Source organism: Hyaena hyaena, unplaced genomic scaffold (genome assembly GCF_003009895.1).
Source record: "Hyaena hyaena isolate Hyena2069 unplaced genomic scaffold, ASM300989v1 scaffold_21, whole genome shotgun sequence".
In the NCBI taxonomy this organism is placed as follows: domain Eukaryota; kingdom Metazoa; phylum Chordata; class Mammalia; order Carnivora; family Hyaenidae; genus Hyaena; species Hyaena hyaena.
Window position 1 is genome coordinate 2105353 of NW_024080653.1, and position 22851 is coordinate 2128203.

At 55.5% G+C, this 22851-nt stretch overlaps 1 long non-coding RNA gene and 1 other non-coding gene across 2 annotated transcripts; both read left to right on the top strand.

Annotated features, from left to right (window-relative positions):
* Positions 1–8131: 8131 nt before the first annotated feature.
* LOC120228226 lies at positions 8132–10662 on the top strand. Its single transcript, XR_005527434.1, has 2 exons — positions 8132–8342; positions 10445–10662. It is a non-coding gene; the product is annotated as an uncharacterized LOC120228226 (long non-coding RNA).
* Positions 8379–8565, top strand: LOC120228308. Its single transcript, XR_005527456.1, has one exon.
* Positions 10663–22851: the final 12189 nt, after the last annotated feature.

The window sequence follows — 22851 nt, forward strand, 5'->3', positions numbered from 1 at the left end:
GTTAAGACCAGTTGAAAAGAGAGTGTGCACATCGGCCGTGAACCCGGGCAGTGAGGGGCGCTAGAAGGGCATTTGCTGATCGATGCCGCGCTGGTCAGGGTCCTGTGGGGACAGTGACGCGGATCGTCTCCTCCTGAGGACAGACACCAGTCCTGTCCCCGCGGGACAAAAGCCATTTGTGTTGTTACAGACAGAAGTTACTTCAGTTTTAATGGCCTAACTCCTTCCCCCCTCTCCCCCCACCCACGCCCCCTTCACCCCCCACCCCCACCCTGCCCCGCCCCACCCCGCTTGGCCAAGAGCTGTAAAATAGCCCAGTCAGGGGCGCCTGGGGGGCATAGTTGGTTGAGTATCTGACTTCAGCTCAGGTCATGGTCTCATGGTTTGTGGGTTCGAGCCCCACGTCGGGCTCTGTACTGACCGCCAGCTCAGAGCCTGGAACCTGCTTCAGAGTCTGTGACTCCCTCTCTCTCTGACCCTCCCCTGCTCACGCTGTCTCTCTCCCCCTCCTAGAAATAAATAAAACATTAAAAAAAATTTTTTTTTTAAATTTTTTTAAATAAAATAGCCCAGTCAATAGAGGGGCAGGTACGCCCTCCTTCAGAACCAGGAGAGCTCTGGGGAGGGCGTTGTGCCCGCGCCCCATAGAAAGGGTTCATATCTTTCCCCCCATTTTCAGGTGGGTAATCTCTGAACAGGGGACAAACACTGTCTGCTCACACCCGCAAGATCGTCTTAGAGGACCTCAGTCTAGTGCAGAAGAATTAAGCTGAGAGCTTTCAAACATCCTGATTCCCAGGCCACACCCCCAGGCCCATAAAAATCAGTATTTTGGGGGGGAGGAGGGAGGACGATGCTCAGGCTCTTTATTTATTTTTAATTTTTAATGTTTATTTTTTTATTTTTTATTTTTTTTATGTTTTATTTATTTCTAGGAGAGAGAGAGAGACAGAGTGAGCAGGGGAGGGTCAGAGAGAGAGGGAGTCACAGACTGAAACAGGCTCCAGGCTCCGAGCCGGCAGCCAGCACAGAGCCCGACGCGGGGCTCGAACCCACGAACCGCGAGATCATGACCCAAGTGAAAGTCGGACACTTAACCGACTAAGCCACCCAGGCGCCCCTTAATGTTTATTTTTGAGAGAGAGTGTGCGCAAGCAGGGGAGGGGCAGAGAGAGAAGGAGACACAGAATCCAAAGCAGAACCCAGGCTCTGAACTGTCCGCACAGAGCCCCACACAGGGCTTGAACCCACCAACCGACAGGAGACCCTGAGCTGAGCCGATGGTGGATGCTTAACTGACTGAGCCACCCAGGCACCCCTACCTCAGGCTCTTCAAAGCTCCTAGGTGATTCTGACGGTGACAGCCACCAGAGTTGAGAAGCACTGCTCTTTTTTTTTTTTTTAATGTTTTTATTTATTTTCAGAGAGAAAGACAGCGCGTGAGCGGGGGAGGGGCAGACACAGAGTCGGAAGCAGGCTCCAGGCTCTGAGCCCGACGACGCGGGGCTCGAACTCCTGAACCGTGAGATCATGACCTGAGCCAAAGTCAGAAGCTTAACCAACTGAGCCCCCCAGGCGCCCCGAGAAGCACTGCTCTGAAGACATTCAAGCAGGAGCCGCCTTCCCCTTGGCTCCCCTCCCCTCCCTTCTCCGGCCCGCCCTCCTCCCCCTCCCTCCTCCCTCTTCCTCTCCCCTGCCCCACCTGCCTCCCATGGTGCAGGTCCTGAAACTTGCCTACTCTTTTGTGCAAAAGGCAGCAAGCTGGGGCAGCCCCGGGGCAGGGAGAGGGTCCTTCCTGAAGATGGCATCTTTTGAAAATATTTTCCTTCCAGGACCCAGAAGGAAGCCACAGCTTGAGAGCCGCAAAGGAGAAGAAATCTAGGAAATTGGTCCTGGCAGCCTGCAGAGTGACAGTAATCAGACGCCCTTTGCGTGCCCGGCTAACCAAATAGGTTTAAACCGGATGCACCAGCTGCTTCAGGAAAGCATGTGACCCCAAGGCGGGTGGGCGGCGGGGCAAGGGCATAAATCCGGACACATGGTGGGGGGCCCCGGCTCCCACTGGCTCCTTTCACTGAAGGCAGAACGGAGCACTGTCTGCTCTCAGGCTCCAGAACTCAGTTTTCAGCCTAGGGAGAGCTGCAGGGTTTGGCTTTCCTGCACTACCCTGGAGGGCAGCCTGGGGGAGGCGGTCTGGGAGCACAGGCGGCAGAAACCCTGAGCCCGCTGACCAGGCTGAAGGGGGAGCGAAGGCTGGTTTGGAAGGCAGCCCCTAGGATGACCTTGAGGACATCACAGTTCCTGGCAGATCACGGGGGGCAGTCGGCTGTTGGGAGCTGGTGACCAGGGACTTCTGAGTCACCTTGGGCAAGTCAGAGCCTCCAAAATAATAGTAATAATACCGAGTTCCTAAGGTTTCTCTGAAGGTCAAATGACACTACGTACATTATTGGGGCGTCTGAGGGGCTCAGTCGGTTAAGGGTCCAACTTCGCTCAGGTCATGATCTCACGGTCCGTGAGTTCGAGACCCACATCAGGCTCTGGGCTGACAGCTCAGAGCCTGGAGCCTGTTTGGAATTCTGCATCTCCCTCTCTCTCTGCCCCCCCCCCCCACGCTCTGTCTCTCTCTGTCGCAAAAATAAATAAACACTAAAAAAAAAAGAAAAGCAATTATCACCAAGCCAGGCACCTAGGCAGCCACGGGGGGGGGGGGGGGGGTACCTTCCCTCCCTCCCTAGGTATCCCAAGGATACCCAAGGATATGCTCTTTCCAGGCAACCACAAACCTCATGTGACCCCAGGCACTCAGGACAGGGCTTGTGCAAACCGAGGTGAGCCGTGAGTTTAAAACACACTGGATTTCAAAGACTAGGTTAGAAAAATGAAAAGCAAAATCTCTCATTAATACATTCTGTATGATTACATACGTAGATGCTAATGTTTTGGGTTAAGTGAGATCTATTATTAAAGTCAGTCTCACTTGTGGGGCGCCTGGGTGGCTCATTCGGTTAAGCATCCGGCTCTTGGTTTCGCTCAGGTCATGATCTCACGATTCTTGGGTTCAAGCCCCGCGTCCGGCTGCATGCTGACGGTGCAGAGCCTGCTTGGGATTCTGTCTCTCCCTCTCTCTGCCCCTTCCCTGCTCACTCTCTCTCTCTCAAAATAAATAAATAAACATTAAAAAACAATCAGTAGCTAGCTTACCACATCATTCCAGATACTCCTGTCAGCCCTGGGGTTGGGGGAGCAGGGGGTCAACTCAGCACACATACTTTTGCACGCTCTGTCACACTGCCTCTCCTGCCTGGGCAGGGGGGCTGCCCTCCCTCAGTGGGGGTGCACTAGGCACAGCTTTGCTGCCCCTCCTGAGGGTCTGGAAACAGACCCTCTCTCCCCTCGGCAAGGGGAGGCCAGGAGCTCCCAGGAGGAGCATTTGGGGGGCTGATGGGAGCCTCCTTGCTGCATTTCATTCATGGATGTAAAATGTAAGCTGAGGCCAGTTGAACAACCACACACCTCAGTGTATCCGGAGTCAGGGTGTGTCCGTGGGAGGGAGCCTCATGCAAGCCCCAGGCAGGAACATTTTCTATGGTGCGGTGACTGTTCCGTCTTCTTTGAAGGCTTATCTCCCAGGTCTCCAGGCCCTACAAAGGAGAACAGTGATCTGTTGTACGGTGGCTAAAAACAAAGTCTTCTCTGTTGTCCTGTGGGCTGTTTGGAACATACTTACACTTAAAATTATTTGTTGGGGCGCCTGCGTGGCTCAGTCGGTTGAGCGTCAGACTTCCGCTCAGGTCGTGATCTCATGTGAGTTCAAGCCCCAGGCTCTCTGCTGTGAGCAAGGAGCCTGCTTCAGATCCTCTGTTTCCCTCTCTCTCCCCCTCCCCCCCCACACTCTCTCTCTCTCAAAAATAAACATTAAAATAAATTTCTCCACCCCCCACCCCAGGTGCCTGGGTGGCTCAGTCGATTGAGCGTCTGACTTCCGCTTGGGTCATGATCTCACGGTTCCTGAGTTTGAGTCCCGCGTCGGACTCTGTGCTGACAACTCGGAGCCTGGAGCCTGCTTAGGATTCTGTGTCTCCCTCTCTCTCTCCGCCCCTCCCCCGCTCGTGCTCTGTCTCTCTCTCTCTCAAAAATAAAAAAAAAAAGGTTCCCCCATTTAAAAACATTATTTGTTGTTTATCTGAAATTCATACTTATGTGTGTCCTCTGTTTTGCTTTGTTGAATCTGGCAGCCCTGCTTGGACTACTTCTCGGGGGGTGGGGGGGCAGGCTTCAGATTTGGGGTGTAGTGTAGGGTTGAGAATATCCACTCTGGGTTCAGATCCGGGCTCCACCACCTGCCAGGTCTGTGCCCCTAACCCCTGTGCCAGTTTTTCTCATCTGCACAAGTGATGATAATACCTGCTTCATGTGACTGTCGTGGGGACCAGGCAGTGCACTTAAAACCCCTGGCGCGTTGGAAGTCCTCCCCTACCCGACACTGATGAGAAAGAGGGGAAGCAGTGTGGAGAGGGGGCTAGCCCTGCAAAGCCAGGACAGGACATCCCCAGAAAGGGGTTGTGCTGGGGTGTCACATTCAAAGGCGCGCAATACCCTGGCATTCAAACCCCAGGACTCGCTGGGCCCCCGTAGGAAGTCTCCGAAGGTGGGTACAGAACAGAGTCCTTGTCTGCTAAGTCCCGGGGTTGCCCCAGCCCCTTGGCTTCTGGGCGAGGACATCCGGAGCCACTCAGAGTGGTAACAGGCTTAGCCAGTTCCTCCCGGGCCTCTCTGAGCCACTAGGCCAAAGGGGATAAAGAATCTTCATTAAGATGAGCCAGAATCCCTCCGCTAACCACTGGGCATCACTCCAGACCGGGCCATTGCTTCCCTCTCTCCACTGTGACCCTTGTACCCGGAAGAGGTCGTCACACCAAAGTAACAGGTCCGCAAATCAGTGAATCACTGCCAACCCGCGGCGTTCCCATTACAGGTATAAATGTGCTCGGTGTTCAGAGGGGTTCAGAGGGGACATTGTTGAAAAGAAAGACACAGGGCAGCACATCGGCCACTTCTGAGCACCAGCTGTCGCCTGGGACTTTCACTCCTGGGCCTCCAAACTCCCTGCAGGGCACCGGAAGTAAAGACCAGAGTCCCCTCCCAATAGCCCCTGTCCCTCGGGGAGCAGGGGAACCCCACTGAAAGGCTGTATTTTCTAAACCCCTGGTGGCCAAATGTGATAGGTAACTCAAGGTGACTGTGGTCTGGGGAACAAAGGCAGAAGGAAACGGCAGATAAAATTAAATTTCCTTATAACCTGTAGCCCATTGATACATACTGGAGTAAAACATTTCTCCAGGAGCTCCCATTCATGCTGATGCTTTGCTGGAGGGAAAAACCACCTTAGCCTGACAATAGCCAGGCCTCCAGTATCCTGGGAGTCTCCTTTGGTGTATGAAAATCTCACTGGAAACTTCCCCTGGACTTTACCTCCCCCAAATCCATAGTGTAGAACCAGTCTCTCCTCATGGTCCCGGGGCAGCTCTTCCTGCCCCCAGGTCCTGTCCTCAGGCTTTAATAAAATCACTTTTTTGCACCCAGGTCATCTCAAGATTTCTTGGCCGTCAGCTCCAGACCCCACAAACTCCCCCATCACCCCAAAAACCTCATCATCTGGAGAGCTGGTTCTTTCTGGAGGCTCCAGAGGAAAAGGCTTTCCTTGCCCTTTTCGGCTTCTAGAGGTCACTGCATGCCAAGTTCATGGCCCTCTCCCCCCACCTTCAAGTGCAGCAGCTTCCCATCACATCTCCAGACTCCCCTGCTTCCTGCTCACGAGGACCCTTGTGATGACATTGGGCCTACCTGGAGAGTCCAGGACCATCTCCCCACCCCAGGCCTCCTAACTTTATCATGTCGGCAAAGTCCCTTCTTCACTGTGAGGTGACAGACATGGACAAGGTCCAGGAACTAGGGCACGAAATGTCCCTTGCATCCCAGACACTGTACCACTGTCCCTCCAGCCTCACACGTGCCAGAAGTGTTCTCTCTGTGCCGCCCCTCACCCCCACCCTCCCTCCACCACCTGGAGAGGAGAGGAGGGAGGGCAGCCAGAGGTCCAGAGGCCTGACCCCATCCCGTGATGGGGCTCTGGAGCCCCTGCGGCTCCTCCGCCCCTGGACACATCCGTTCCACGAACGAGTAAGTCCGCTTTCTAGTATAAGCTGAGTTGGCTTTCTGTCACCTGTTCCTCCAACACCCCACACTCTTTCAGGATGTTCCTTGGGGAGCCTGAGAGAGGAGGCCAGGCCAGAAGCTGGACAGGGCACAGAAGGCGGCATGAGAGAGCCGGAGGCAGGCTGGGGGGTGGAGCACCAGCTAGCACCACCCCCCCCTCCCCCCTTCCCCCGCCGTGGGATCTGTGTGATATTCCTCAGACACTCCTGGCCCCCCAAGAACAAAGGCAGGGGGGTTAGGTGCTGGCCACAGTGAGAAACTAAGGCAAATGAAGCACTAAACTCCCTACTGCCTACAGCCCATGGACAAGCCCATCGACAAGTCCTTGAAACTTGCAGAGGGACCTCCCTCTAGGAGCCCAGCTGCCTCGATGATGACCTTTGGTGGGGGCAAAAGGGAACCTTGGCTTCACATTGTCCCAGCCTCGAGGACCCTGTAAGTCTACTTCCTTTATCCCAACTGCCCCAAGATGTACGCTGACAAGCCTCCTCCAAGCTATGGCCCCCGCTATATATCTAATGTATATGGGATGTACATATGACCCAGTCTCATGCCTGAGGTTTTATTAAATGGTAATAAATGGCATTTTCCTAGCAACAGCTGGCCTCTCAAGGTCCCGGAAATCTTGCTTCCAAAATTTCTTAGAGACTTACTCTATCCCTGACCCCCTCCCAACCTGAGGGTATCTAATGAGTTATCAGCCAGGACCCCAGTGCAGCTCTTCCTGCCCACGGGTCCTGTTCCTATGCTTTTTGCACCAAAGACATCTTCAGGAATTCTTTCTTGACCGTGGGCTCCAAACCCCACGAACCCCCCATCACCCCAAAACTTCATCAGTGAGAACCCAGATGCGAGAGAACAGGCGGGGGGGGGGGCGATTCCAGAGGCTGGGGCTCCCCTTGTCTGTGAGATGGTTCAGGGCGAGCCGCCTGCAGCCCTTGGGCAGCCAGAGGTGGCTCTGCGTTAAGAAGGCCACTGAACACTGAGGACGGAGCAGGGGGCGGAGGTGAGGTCCAGGCTCTGCCCAGGAGATTCAGGGGATGTCCAGTCCCTGTGCTGGCTGTCCGCCCATCTCTGCAGGAAAGGCCAGAAAGGAAGCAGAGGAGAGGCAGTGTGTGCCTTTATGTAGCTCGAGCAAGTAACCATTGAGGCCAAGTGGGAGCATTTGGCACCTCCACACTCCTCTTGGTGTGGAAATAACCTTAAAAGCCCTGCCTATTGGGGCGCCTGGGTGGCTCAGTGGGTTGAACTGCCTGCTTCGGCTCAGGTCCTGATCTCTCCGTTTGTAAGTTCTAGCCCCGCATGGAGCTCACTGCTGTCAGTGCCGAGATCCTCTGAACCCTCCTCTCTGTCGGCCCCTCCCCTGCTGCTCAAAAATAAACATTAAAAAAATCCTTGCTTATTAGAGTGGAATGTTATTTAGCCATACACAAAAACGAAGCACTGATATATGCCATAGGTTGGATGAGCCTCGAAAACACGAGTCCCTTCCGCTTCCCTGGCCCTAGGGCTCTCCCCCACCAGGCGCACATCCCCGCGAACCCGCATCCCCGGCTTCGGCCCCTTTAAGACGGCCATGGAGGACCGAGTTTCAAAGCCCAGGGCGACCCTCTGGCTGCCGCCTCTATGGTGAGTCGTCACTTCCGGCCGGTAGTCCATGCGTCCGCGGCTCTGGCGCAGGGGGCGGGCCGCTGGTGGAGAAGCGTGCTTCCTCGTGTTGGGGCTGGCGGGGGGGGGAAGGACCCCGTCGCCCCCCACACCTCGCTTCCAGCTGGTCGCCGGGGCGGTGATTAAGACTCTCGGAGGGGCGCGGGCCTCAGGGGGCGCTCCCCGCAGGCTCCGGGCGGGGAGGCAGAGCGGGCTCGGGCCGAACGCGGGCTCCGAAGCCGGGACGGGGCGGGGCGGGCGGTGGTAGGTGCGGCCCCGCGGGGGGACCATGGCGGGTTCTGGGGAGCATGTAGATAGCGGATGAGACAAGAGCACCTTGTGTTAGTCTTTCCCCAGAGTTTCCTCGGAAAACGAGAATTTTCCAAGCCCCCGGCGATTAGATGCAGGCAGGCACCGATAGGCCGCTTCCTCCTCTTCGGCGAGAGCACTGAACGCCCTCACTTTGGAGGATCCAGGTATGTCAGGCGCGGGGACGAAGAGCCTTAAGGCCGATGGTCCGGGGACAGGCTCCCGTGTTGCTGAACCCGCCCGGTTGCGGGTGCAGCCTTGTACCAGGCAGCCCAACCCTGACCTACAGTAAATTCCCGGGAGCAGTTTTTCCTGGGGTTTGAATTTGCAGTAACAGGTGTGAACATTCTAGCAGCAGTTTGATGATCATGTATGATACTGCAAACAGGACCTACTCTGAAAACAGAAAACGCTTACAGTTAGTACCCGAGACTGGTGGCTTCCAAAAATCTGTAAACGGAGTTTAGAGACTTGATAAATATTGATAGTTTTGACCAGGCTCTGTGCTAAACGTTAGGGGTACAGAGATGAACAGAACAGCCCAGGCCCGTATTCTCAGGGAACTACATCCCTGTCGGGGAGAAGCGATTAAATGATTGCACAGAAGAGGGTGTAATTCAGGCTGAGGCCATACTCCGAAGGAACGCACAGTTCTGTTTGCAGGTGAATCACACCTGCAATCACACCTTAGAAGGCTTTCCTAAGGATGGGATCCTTGAGCTGGACTCTGGAGGATGTGTGGGGCCTCCATGGAAGGCCCGGGACAGCCGGTGCAAAGGCCCTGTGGCCTAGCAAATGTGGCTAGGGGAGGAGCTGAAAGAAGGCCATTATAACCCCAAAAGCAAGGAGAATGGTGTGGAGTGGAGCTGAAAAGGCGGGGAAGGGGCAGACCACACAGGGCCTGTGGCTTGTGTGAGCATTTCTATCTTTCCTAAGAATGTGGAGGGTCATGGTGGGTTTTTTTTGTTTTTTGTTTTTGTTTTGTTTTTTTTATTCCTAGGAGAGAGAGAGAGAGACAGCGTGAGCAGGGGAGGGTCAGAGAGAGGGGGGGATACAGACTCTGAAACAGGCTACAGGCTCTGAGCTGGCAGTCAGCACAGAGCCCGATGCGGGGCTTGAACCCACGAACCGCAAGATCATGACCTAAGTGAAAGTCGGACGCTCAACTGACTAAGCCACCCAGGCGCCCCAGGGGGGTCATGGGTTTTAAACAAGAGCATGAGGTGCTAAATCTGTAATTTCAAGAGAACACTGTGTTCAGTGGAACATTCTGCAGTGAGGGAAATGGTCTGTACCCGCCTAGTCCAGGCGAGCAGCCACAAGCCTCAGGCGGCTACTGAGGAGCCAGGTGTTTTGTGTTCATTTCAGTGTATACAGTCATATGTAGATGGTGGCCACCATGTCAGGCACGCACGTAGCGCGTTTTGGAGGGCGCAGGGGCACCTTTATTGGGATCGTGCCACACGCATACCCTCTAAGTCTCCTGCACCTCATCCCGGGCCCGGGTAAAGGCTGAGGGGGGTCCTGCTTTTTGAGAACCCTCCCCCCATCGTCGCTGAGGAGCTCACACCGCAGCGCCTGCTGGGGGAACTTGTGCCTTTAGGCTCTTGGCCGGAAGTCCTCCTGCCCCTCCTTCCTCTGGCTGGTCCGCCGTCCGCACACAGATGGAGGAGTGCCTGCCGGGGTCACGTCTAGGCCTCCGAGGGCACGTGAGGAAAAGCGGTCCCGGGTGTTCAGGGGCTTAGCACCTGCAGGGCGAGTGTCCTCAGCGCTGTGGAACATCAGGAAGGGATGTTTCCCACAGGACGTCTCAGAACGGGACCCCCGTGGGGGCAGAAGGCGGGAAGCACGAAAATGCTCGAGCTTGTGGGCAGCTCATGAGTTGGGGCCAGACTGGGGGCCCAAATGGCCGGAAGCGGGGAAGACTGGAGGGACGCATGGGTGGGAGTGGGGTAAGAAGCTCGGCCAGAGCTCAGGCGCGGCGGCTCCCGTGCAGGCAGGCATGTGAGGAAGGCCCCGGGCCTGAGTGCAGATCACAGCCCGGAGGGAGCTGGTTAGGAAGTCACTGTGGGTGCCTCCAAACAGAAGCTCGTGAGCCCTCGGGCTCCATCTCGCAGGCTTGCAAGGAGGGGGGCTGATTGAAGCAGGGTCACGGGGTGGGGGGGGCACCGCCCACCTCGTGTTCTGGGCGGATTCCGGGGGGCGTCGCATGGTGCTCACAGACTTGCCCGGGTACAGTAAAAACTGACGACGTCTCCTTTCTCTGCAGGTGAGTTTACCGGAAGGTCTGTGCAGGATGCACGTGTGCTGGGTTCTTTCTGCCTCGTTCCGTGTGCCTGAAATGCAATTGTTGGGGCCTAGAACTTCCTGGTTTCTTGGGTTTCGCTTACTCAACCACGTAACCTTTGCACGCTGACCCTGTTTGTGCTTAAGACCCCGTTTTGTTTGCACCTGAATAAAAGGGGTCAGTCCCCAAGAAGTGTTTCACGCACTTTATGGTTTTCGTTCCCAGTGACTTTGCGCGTGACGTGTCACTTCTGCTTCTGAGATGACATCACTGGCGGCAGTGTTCCCAGCTAGAGAGTGACGTAGGGCACCGCTCACTGTTCTCTGTGGGACTTGGGAGTGCTGGGGACACATGGAGGGAGGTGACCGTCGTCTTGGGGATCTGCGGGGGGAGCGGGGTGGCTGGTGTATTTCAAGGTGGTGGTCACCTTGTTCAGACTTGGGGCGGAATTTCCCAACGACGGCTGAGCTTGGTGCCGGCCGCCGCCAGGCCTGCGGGTCCCTGCTCCCTCACCGGTGTCCCCGTCTCCCCCAGACCTTCCCGCCTGCTGACTGCTCGCTGCCGATTGATGGGGGCACAGAGAAGCCCAGCCTGCCTGTGGTTTTGGCCATCACATTAGCGATGGTCGTGCACGGGGTCACCCTCTGACTGCTTCGTGCTCTCTTCACGTTATAGTTGGGGTATAACGTGCACTTCTGTTTTTGATTTTTTAAGTTTATTTATTTTGAGAGAGAACGTGAATGGAGGAGGGGCAGAGAGAGAGGGAGTGAGAGCGAGAATCCCAAGCAGACTCCGCTGTCAGCATCAGAGCCGGATGTGGGGCTCAAACCCACGAACTGTGAGATCATGACCTACGTGGAAATTAAGAGTCAGACGCTTAACCGACTGAGCCACACTTGGTGGGTTTCTTGACATCCTCTCGCCCACCCCGCACCTCGTCCCGCTAAAGTGCCAGCAGGGTCTGGCTGCGAGTGTCTGGCAGAGCCGGGGATGGAACTGCCGAACTGCACGGTGCGCCATCAGCGGGCTTTATGACGGACCAGCGGTCCGAGACTACAGATTCAGGGTGGGCGGAGAGGGGAGGCGTGTGGCGGCCACCAAGGGAAATGTCCATTCAGAGGACCCAGAAGACACCTCAGCACCGAAGGGCAGGCGCTCCCATGTCCTGCACAGCCCGAACAGTTGGCACAGGGTCCCCCACCCCAGCTGTTCCCCGGCCTGCGCTGTGACCTCAGCCAGGCCACTTCCCTGTCGCTTAGGAAAATGGGGACGCTGATGATAGGGACGCCCACGGGCAGGTGCTTGGGAGGAGTCTGAGCAAGTCAGGTTTCTGGAATGATCAGCAGTTTCGACCTCCGCCTCCTGCTTTGTTCTGTGGCGTTTCTCTGACCACTTGCTCACAGTGGCTACGAGCGGGGCCTTTGCTTTGGTAGGTTTGTCAGAGGCATCCGATCATGCTGGCCCCCCTGAGCAGGAACACGGTGTTTCCAGTGCGGGAAAGGCTAAAACGGAAGTGCTTCGTGTCTGCAGTCACCTGTGATGTGCACGTACCTTCTTTCCCATTTGACACTGATGTTGGCGGAGGAGGGTGCTGGGGTGTCCTCCCCCGGTGGGTCCACGCGGCTCGGCCTGAGATGTTGTGGGCTGGACGAGCCTGCGCAGAACGGGGGAGGGGATGCTCTGATGCAGGGTGGCGTGGGCTGGGCTCACACGGTCCTCCCTGGCAGCCCTGCAGCCCTCAGGGGCCTGCTTGTCTTCCCAGTCAGCTGAAGTGCTCCCCTGATGGGGCTGCACCCCCACCCCTGCGACTGCGCCTGGGGATCACGGTCTCCACCAGCTCCGGCACTAACGCAGGGGTCTGGGCGCCCTCGGCCAGGGAGGGAGGCCTGGAGCCCTCAGGAGGAGACTGGGGAGAACCGTTCCCTGAGGCTAAGGCCAGCCCTGGGACTGCCCCCTGCTGTGTCCCGCCCATTGTCGCAGCTCCTTCCTGGAGTCCTTCCGGGCCTAGGGCCAGCGTAGGCGAGGCGCTGGTGTTTCCCCCCAAAGAACACGTATTTAAAATAAGCTGCGGTAGGATGTCCCTGGGCTGCTTCATTCCTCTGGATTGTGTGAAGAGATGGTTGAGGTAGGCAGGAGTCCAGTCTTTCAATGAGCCAGTCGGGACTTTTCAGCGTAGCAGTAGGTCATGAAACGCATGGTCCGCGAGAAGTAGTTTTTTTAATGTTAAAAATCGCCGTGGAGGGGCGCCTGGGTGGCTCAGTCGGTTAAGCGTCCGACTTCGGCTCAGGTCGTGATCCCCACGTTGGGCTCTGTGCTGACAGCTAGCTCTGAGCCTGGAGCCTGTTTCAGATTCTGTGTCTTCCTCTCTCTCTGACCCTATTCTGCTCACGCTGTCTCTCTCTCTCCGAGAAACAAAATACATTAAAAACAAAACAAAGCAAAATTGCCGTGGAATGCAAAAGACCTGTAAGCAGGAAAGGGAGTGAAAGTTGAACTAAAACACAGTTACAGCGTCATGGTGCTGAACTTCCGTCTCCGGCCACTAGAGGATGCCGTCCCGCACCACCCGCTCCCGTTAGAAACTTGGTACAGTTTTAGGTTTTTAATGCAGCCACGTCCTTATTTCACCAGAATGTTCTCCAGAAGGTGAGTCTGCAGGGTTGGGCTCCTTGTTAGGAATCTGCCTGGAGGTCCCAGTTGCACACAGTTCCTGGGAGGTGATGAACGCTTCATGGACGAGCTGAACCAAACCCAGGCACCCTGGGACACGGCGCCTGGGGAGAAGAGGGTGTCCTAATGCATTTCCATCCGGATTCACTCTCGGTGACAACAGGTGGTTTTACTCAGTGTAAGGACCCCGGTGCAACACACACCAGGATTTGAGGTGCCAGACTATGCCCTGAGGGTTTAGCAGGATCTCCCCAGAAAACGCTACTCGTACTTGGCAGTTGAAGGGGACAGACCAGGGCTGGTGAGGTCTGGATCGCTGATTGTCATCCGCTAAGAAAGTGCTGTTTTGAATCGGGGGAAAGACTTGCGATCTCAAAGTATAATTTTAGGCAGAGTTCTAAATGTTCTCGGGCTCAGGACCCTGGTTGACTGCGTTCTGATGAATTGAACAAACAGTAGATTGGGCGCCTCCTGCTCGTCGCATGAGGCCGGGTGGGTCGGAGAGCCAGTCATGGGCAACTCCACCCCCCCGCCCCCAGCACAAAGGACCAGAACCAAGTCCTTAGAGAAGTGGAGAACGGCGTGTGCTCCAGAGGAAAGGAAAACAGGGCCAGGGGGGAGCGGGGAGTGGGGGGGTGGGGGGATGCGTTTCAGATCCGGTCGACGGGGAAAGGGCCCACATCCTAGGGGAAGAGAGTAAGTCACATGATAGTGTGGAAGCGTGTCAGAGGCAGAGGGAACAGCCAATGCAAAGGTGGCCAGTCCAGCCCGGCAACATGGTGAGTGAGCAGGGCTTTCTGAGCAGGGCTGGAGGGGGCAGGGCCTTGCAGGAAAGTCTGGCTTCTACTCCCAAGTGGGTGTCGGTGGCTCACATTTTCCCCTCATATTTTAGAGACCACCCCCCGCCAACAGAGTAGGGTGCATTTGAAACATTTCCTGTTCTCCTGCTGGCAGTTTCGCCCCCTGAGAGGAGCCCGGATGTGTGCACAGGGAGTGTATCCTCCCCGCCCCCCCTCCCCGGCAGCTGTGGGAGGCCCCCTCAGCTCCTGGGACAGCCGACCTGGTGCCTTTGACCTCGCAGATGAAGCCGGAGACTGGCCACACGTGTGCTCTCTGAGCAGCAGGGCCCCGGGCCCACGCGCGTCCCTCCGTCCTGGGACTCACCCCTGTTTTTCTTGCCCGTTGCCACCGCGTAGGAACCGCGCACCTCCTTGCTTTCTCAGCGAGCAGTAGATGGGTTTCATCTAAGTTACCGCCGCGGAGACTGCAGGAGGCGCATTCTCCTAGGACCTTTACGAGGCTGAGGCTCGTCTCGGTTTTCCGTGTTGTCCTAATGACCGTGGCTACGACAGCCGTGCGCTCCGGGCGCTGTGCACGTCAGTCAGGCGGCCACGGCACGAAACCGGGTCTCTCACTGCAGATCTAATCAGAAATGGAGCCGAGCAAGTCGCTGGAAGGTCACGTGCGTCTAGGGCCCGGCAGCCGTGCCGGTGTGTGACAGTGACACAATGCGGCTCCAGGGTCAAGGCCTGGACTTTCTTCGTACAGCGGATTCTTTGTTAAACCAAACTTGGGTTTTTTACCCCGACCTCCACAAGAGGCTCTGTAAGCCATGTTCCATCTGCAAGGCTGTTCTCCCACCCCTGCCTCTGTGGGATATGGTTCTTTAGTTTTTTTTTTTAATGTCTTTATTTTATTTTGAGAGACAGAGACAGAGAGCGAGTGGGGGAGGGGCAGAGACAGAGGGAGACACAGAATCCGAAACGGGCTCCAGGCTCTGAGCTGGCTGTCAGCATAGAGCCCGACACGGGGCTCGAACCCACGAACCGTGAGATCATGACCTGAGCCGAAGTCGGATGCTTAACCGACTAAGCCCCCCAGGCGCCCTGGGATACGGTTCTTAAAGCCTAACTTCGGACGTTCGCGCCCCTTTGGAAACCTTCCTCAGTCGTCTGTAGCAATGGTGAGCCGTGGGCGAAGCTCCGTAAATCCCCTCCACTCACGTGCCTTCTGTGTTCCGATCGCTGCGCCCCTTTGAAAGTTGACAGAAGAGACGGGAGATCTTAGGGAGCCAACATAACCACAGGTGTTCCTTCTGTAGGTCACTGTACATACATGTAAGCTGGGTGTTCGTCTTTATTTCTTCTCCGAAGGGAACAGCTCACAAGCTTTCAAGCGCAGAGGACTCAGGCTGGCGCCCTAGGCAGCCCCCGGCGCCCTGCTTCCCGGTGGCCTCGCCTCGGCAGCCGTGTCGTGCGGCTCCTGCTTCTGAGTGACATACCTGTGCTGCTCCTTTTGACTCGTCATCTCAAGCCCTGGCCTGCTGACTTCCCTTCTGGCGGGTTCGGGCTGAGCACTGACGGGCCCCCCGCTCTCCCTTCCCCTTCCCCGTTCTCCAGCACAGTCGTCTTGCGTGATTTGTGCCCAGCTCGCGGTCAGCGTTGCCATACAGGCCCGAGGGTCCCCCGCCTCCTGGCCCCGCCTGGCCAGACGCTCCGCGCTTCCTTCTCGTTTCCCCCTAGTTAGTTGTCTTGCTGTTTCTGTGGCTGAGCTTTCCTCAGTGGCCCGCTCTCATCCCCGCGTGCCCCACAGCCTCCCTGCCTGCCTTTGCTCAAGGTCAGCCGTGTTACGTAAGCTGCCCCGTCCATCTGTTGCCTAGATGTGTGAAAGACTTTTCAGGGCAATCAGCTATGGTGGGAATGTTGTTACGGTTTTATTATAATCTCGTGGGCAAGGGGAGAGGCCCCAGGAGGCCAAGCCACAGGCTCATTCTCAGTCTGAAATTTTGCATTTTACAGGGAAATAATGAAGGTTGGATCATTGCTTAAAAAAAATTTTTTTAACGTTTATTTATTATTGAGACAGAAACAGAGCACGAGTGGAGGAGGGGCAGAGAGAGAGGGAGGCACAGAATCTGAAGCAGCTCCAGGCTCCGAGCTGTCAGCACAGAGCCCGACCCAGGGCCTGAACCCATGAACCGTGAGATCATGACCTGAGCTGAAGTCGGGGCTTACCCAACTGAACCCCCCAGGTGCTCCATGATTATTGTTAGAGTAAATAAAAAAAGAGTCCCAGCTAAAGGTCTTCACACGGTCATCTGGGCGGGTGGGTAACTGGTTTCCTAAGAAATTCCTTACAAATTATATCAGGGAGGCCAATCTTCCCAGAAGGAGGCTATGAATTTTATCAGCTGTCAAAAATCAGAGCTGGATTAAAGTGGTAAAAACATTTTATTCAGAAAAAGGCTCTGCCCCAACCCATGTTTAGACTAATTTGGGGGGGGTGGTGTAAGACTTTATTTTTTAAGTAATGTCTACACCCAAGTGAGGCTCAAACTCGTGACCCCGAGAGTGAGAGTTGCACACCCCACCGCCTGAGCCCGCCAGGCAGCCCTAGACCAGTTTTTTATACCCTCTCCTTGCCCTGGACATCACACCTGACTTGCTCAGCGATGCATCTTGCTGCATTTTGGTTCTAAGAACATAAATGAAAGTGTTGCCCAGTTCAACAAACGACCTGGGCACGAACCCCCTGCTCCCCAGGGATCTGTCAAATGCAGATCCTGGTGCAGCAGGGCTGAGGTGGGGCCTGGGACCCTGCATTTCTCACCCGCTCCCTGGGGCTGCTGGTCTGGGGGCCACACTTTGAAAGACAGAGGGCAGTTTTGGTTGCTGGGTACCTCTCGTTGATGGCACGCTTGGGTGTGGCTCGTGCCCAGTTGTGGTCACAGGCAGTGTCTACACACATATACCAGCCAGTTTCCCCTATTAGGGAAGACGTCCCGGTGCAGCACGTAGCGGAAATGATTTCTTACAGTCTGTGCACCCGGGCCTAGGATCTGACCCTGAACTCCCTCCTTCTATACGCCTGGTTCCGTGAAGCTCTTACACAGACGGCTACTGCGAGAGGCAGTGATAAACATCTTACTGTTGGCCTAATAAAACAAAGGTCACGTGAAATATAATATTAAAAAACCCTCCCAGGTGTCAAAAATTAAAAAAAAAAATCAGCACTGGATTGAAGTGGTAAAAACAGATTTTATTCCGAACTATTACAATAAAGGAAAAGAGACATCAGTGTAGAATGGGGCTCGATTCCAAATGCATGGGGGACAGGTGGGGACTTGTGGTGCGGGAGCAGGGCAGTGGCTGGAAGGTCACGAATAGGACACACCGCGGGGCAGGGGGGGCTCCTGGCCGATCCGACGTGGCGGGATTCTGGCTGGAGGTGGCCGGGGTGTCAGGCCTCCCCTGGGGGCCTGTGGGGGACCAGGAACCCCATCAGGTATGTGGGAAGCGACGATGGTTCCCTGAAACTGACTCAGCAGGGTTCTTGCTAACACTGGCCTGACGAGGAAGTACGCGGGTGGGCCTGCCGGAAGGTTCGGGAGCCTGACAAAGAATCTTTGTCCCAACCTTACCCTCGTTAATCCTTCTGAGGTTAATTTGAACGCTGTCCAGAATTTGAGAGAAAAGGACGTATTCTATGATGGAGAATGGGGAGCGAAAGTTCTTACGGGTCTGGTAGGTTCCAAGTAAATTGCAAATGTTCCCTCCTCGAACTTCTCATTTCACGTGGGGGAAGTGGGCTCAGCGAGTCACCCCTGGTGACTGCAGGGCCACAGGCTAGTGTCCGCTTCCTCATTCACCAATGCGGGCGACACGTGGGTACTGTGCTAGGCCCTGGGGATACGGGGGGACAAGACGGTCACCACAGCCCGGGAGCACACCTTCTAGTTGAGGGCAGACCACCGCCGCCCCCACAAAAATCAGACCATGTAGAACACAAAGGAGTTGCCTTCGGGGAAGGTCCCTGCTCTGCTCAGCGCAGCTGGGGCTCCCGCTTGGCTTGGAGGAGAGGGAAGGCCTCCCCGCTGGTGTCTGCACGGAAAGCTGAATCACAAGAAGCCATGGGCCAGGAATGGAGGGGGAAGGGCATTCCAGGTGGCAGGAACAGCAAGTGCAAGGGCCACACGGCAAGTCACAGCTAGCGGTGGCCCTGGGACCTGAACCCTGTGCTTCCCTCCTCCGGAGTCCCTGGTCTCCCCACCGAGGCCCCTGCCATTTTGCTTTCCCAGTGTCAAAAAAGACATCCCAACCTAGGAAACAGAGACTGTCTGGTTAAGGATGATTGAGGGGGCAGCTCTCTCCCACCAGGGAGAATTCTCTGACCAGGGATCTGCCCCCAGAAGAGTTTAGCAAAAAGGAAACTTCCTTACTGGGAGGAGGGGTGTGGGGGAGGGGTGAGTGGACCAGAGAAGGTGTTAAGCTGAGGTCACCCTGTGAGGCTGCAGGGGCGGAAGAAATTTTCTTCTGCCCTTTACTGCTCTTTGGCTGGGCTGATACTTAAAGTGGCATGAGGCAGATTTCCAGGAGAGAGACAGACGTTTAATAATAAAATGCCTACCTTCTGTGAACATGGCAGAAAAGACGGACTAACTCCCCCAAATGGCCAAAGCCATCACCTTAAATACCACCTCCAGCTAAAGACATAGGAGACGTTGGGATGGGGCGTTAGTCGTGGGAGCGGCCAGGAAAAGCACCACAAACCAGGTGAGGCTGTGGTGCGGATCTAAGTCCACACCTTCCCCACTGATGAGCTTCTAGAGATCTCTGGAGACACCTGCATCCGTGAAGATTTCTCTTAGAATGAAATGCCTCTCACTAAAGGGTGCCTTTCCCCCATCTTCAGAGCTTTTGTGACTGCGGTTTCTTAAAAATGACCAATTTAAGATAATATGCTAAAGAGGCATATCTAGGGGTCCGTTCTGCCCTTCACAGCCGTTTTGACTCATGTCAACTCGTTCTCGGAGCAGAGGCTGGGCCCACAGGACACATGCCTGCGGACTGGAGTTTCCTTCCAGTGGAAATGCTTAGCATTGCAGCTCAGGTAGCCGACACAGCCCAGTGCTTTCTGGAGCGCCCCCCCCCCTCCCCCGCCATGTGGTTGCCTCTCGGTAATGGCGGCAGGTAGACACGGAGCCCAGCGGACACTCCAGTTCAGCAGCTTGTTCTGAGCTGGTTCTGGAGCAGACCCCAATATCTGACCTTCGTATGTAAGTTTGCAGAGTGTGTCACAACCTGCTACAAACGTAACGTATGTAGACGGGCCTGGTCTGCGAACTGGTCCTGGCAACTATGAGGTGGTGCCGCGAGGCCTCGCGAAGTCGCCCTTCTCTTCCCAGCTAAGGAGCTACATGTGTGGCTTCGGGGAATTGTCCTTCTTCCTATCAGGAGATGACTAGATGTGCCTCACCCAGCGCCAATGCCAGAGGTGTCACATTTGGGAACTCTACTTCCCACGGGAAAGCGTGAGCCGGGCGCGGAAGCCTAAGAGGTAGTGCTGTCATTTCCGGCAGGCCAGGCACAGCGCCTGGAACCTCAGGAAAAGAGGGGCGGCCCCACGCCCAGCTGCTGGTGATGGTCCTTATTCCCTGCCCTCTGAGAACACAGGCAATTAAAAGCATTTGGGAAAAAAAAAAGAATTCCAGGACATTCCTGGTGTTCCAGGGTGTGGCTTCAAGAACGCTGCACTGCGTGAAAGGCAAATACAGCTGAAAAATTGGAGCTTTTGTTCTTCCTGTTGAACACAAGGGCAGAGTGACAGGTGTGCTGATCGTTTTGCAACAGGTACAAATACCGAATCATGGCGCTGGACACCTGAAGCTAACATAATGTTCTGTGTCAATTACATGTCAATTAAATAAAAGGATCTGAAACCCTATAAATATAAGCCATTGTTTAAAAGTAAAGGAACAAGGAAAGAGCCTCCCGCACCCTTACTCCCTGTGTTCCTGGCCTCTCTTTCCCTGCCCTTCTCACAAGTACGTTCATCGGTTTGTGGCTACATTAGCCTCAGGCGTCTCCCATCTCAGGAATGTCTCCCCTGGGCTCAGAGAGCCTTCTCTTTGAAATGTGAGGAGGCTAATGCCCTCCTCATCCTGGGAGGGGGTGGCCAGACTCCGCACCGATGAATCGATGGATCACAGACCTACATGAGGACTGAACGCCTTGCTGCGGCCACTTGGCCGCATAAAGGGCACCTTTTCCTTCTGTGTTCCCGGTTCCTTCAGTGCATTGTCTGGTGCTGCTCCTCACTTGTGGCTTAATGCTTATTCAGTAACATTGTTTTGAGATCTTTAACCCAGGGCTCTTGGACCAAACTTCAGTCAGGCTCCTGGACCTTCTTGTCGGCCCCTCCGAGCACTTCCTTGTCAAATGCAGTGTGAGCGGGAGTCGAGCCCAATCTCTCCCCCCCACCGTATGTCCCTTCGAGAAGGTCCTGAATGGAGTCGGGGCCGTCCTTAGCAAGTGTCGCTGCGTGTTTTTCTTTACCAGTAGTAAAGAGATGGGAACTCTAGCCTCTCACATTCTTCGGAGGCCTGCAGGCTAAGCTGACAAAGACAGTTTAGCAAGAGAAAGGCGGTTTGTAGTCAGGCTGACAGTGAGAGATTTCGGGAGTTCGCAGAAAAAGGTGTGTCAAGGGGCTAGAATGGGGGCCCCTGGGAAGAGGAGGAGAGGAAGACACAGCAACACTTCTAGGAAAGATAATCCACCTTCAGAATAGACGGCAGACGTGATGGTTTTGTGACAATGCCTACGATGATGGTTTGGGGTGTTGGGGGGGGTTCCTGGGGTCTGGGGCCAATGGCCAAGAAAGAATTCTTGGAGACGGCTTTGGTGCAGAGGTGAGTTGGTCAAAGCACGGGGACGGGACCCGCGGGCAGGAAGGGCTGCACTGGGGTCCTGACGAGTGACTGGTTATACACCCTCAGGTGGGGAGGGGGTCAGGGTTAGAGCAGGTCTCTAAGGAATTTAGGAAGTGAGGTTTCCAGGACCTCGAGCGGCCAGATGTTGCCAGGGAAACACCGTTTATTACCGTTTAATAAAACCTCAGGCATGAGACGCTTCAGATGCATAGCGGGGGCCGTAAGCCTGGAGGAGGCTTGTCAGCGTACATATTGGGGCAGTTGGGATAAAGGAAGTAGACATACAGGGTCCCCGAGGCTGGGACAATGTGAAGCCAAGGTTCCCTTTTGCCCCCAGCAAAGGTCATCATCAAGGCAGCTGGGCTCCTAGAGGGAGGTCCCTCTGCCTGTTTCAAGCACTTGTCAGTGGGCCGTAGGCAGTAAGGGAGTTTAGTGCTTCATTTGCCTTAGTTTCCCACATCACTGAGGCCAGCACTTAACCCCCCTGCCTTTGTTCTTGGGGGGCCTGGAGTGTTTGAGGAATATCACACAGATCCCTCCTGCAGGGGGGGGTGCTAGCTGGTGCTCCGCCCCCCAGCCCACCTCCTGCCCCCTCGCACCATTTCTTGCCTGGGTGTGGACTGCTCTCCTGCACTGATAGGAGCCTGTCTTTCTCGGGTTATGATCCCGGCCTGGGGAGGGTACTTGCGACCCTTGAATTCTCTCCGGAGGCTCTGTGTTTAAGCAGATAAAGGAGTTCGGGAAATCAAGCAGCTCCAAAAAAACCCCCCTCTTATTCTGGACCCCGTTCACTGGCTTTCTTCTTATCTAACTTTGCTGGGAGTCCAGGAAATCCTGTACTTCCCCTCCTCCCGAGGAAGGGGAAGTTGAAGTCACTCAGGCCGGCTCTAGAGGCAGGCGAGAAGCTGGCTGGGAGCTCCAGGCCCCGGCTCACCCCCCCCGCACCCCCCCTTCCCGCCGTGGCCTGGCCTCACCCCGCAGCTGACTTCCGTGAGTGCTGCCTGCGTCCTGCCCACACAGCCCACCGGGCCCCATGAGCAGGACACCCACAAGCCCTGGTTTATCCCCCGCGGGGCTGTGATTTACTGTGAAGGAGTCCCTTCTGCGCTGGAGAGAACGGCTGCTCCCTGTGGTGCTCCCATGACCTGAGGTTCCAGGGAAGCCGTGAAGAGTCTTATTCATTCTGCCGACCGCGCCGTCGGCCCACAGGGCAAAGAGCGGGCAGAAAATAGCTTCTCCACCCAACGACCCCTTCCCGCCCTGGGTGCCCGGCCTGCTTCCTCGCCTTCATCTCACTCACTGCTCCTTCATACAGATTTCTGAGGCCCGATTGTTCATTCCTCCACCCTGCAGATAGGGGGCCGGGGCCGCGTGGTCAGCGAGTGCCACAGGGTTTGAACACGGGCCGTGCCTGACCCTCCCAGTGACAGGCAATGACAAGAGTCTCATTCATCTGCTTTGAAGCTCACAAAATAGAAATGATTCAAAGCAGAGGCATCTAGGTGGTTCAGTCGGTTAAGCTTCTGACTTCGGCTCAGGTCATGATCTCAAAGTTCGTGGGTTCGAGCCCTGCGTCGGGCTCTGTGCTGACAGCTCAGAGCCTGCAGCCTGCTTCTGATTCTGTGTCTCCCTCTCTCTGACCTTCCCCTGCTCACACTGCCTCTCTCTCTCTCTCAGAAATAAATAAAACATTAAAAAAATAAAAATAAAAGTAAAAAAAGCTAACACCCCGCCATGCACATTTTTTGAGAGTGGTGTCATATTTTATCATCATTTGTCAGCTTGCAAACATTTTCCTTGGCTCTGCTGGGCTCCGCCGTGCTTCCTAATCCCGAACTTCCTGGGCAAACATAATCGTTGGGACCAACCTCAGGCAAGCCACGCTGGTGTCAACTTCGGTCATGTTCCCCAGGAGAGAGGCGTGGGCTCGTTTATTTGGTCTGCGTGGGGAAACTTTCTTTGTCTCCCAGAGAATACAGGAGCAAAGTTCCTGGCGTAGAACACGAAGCTC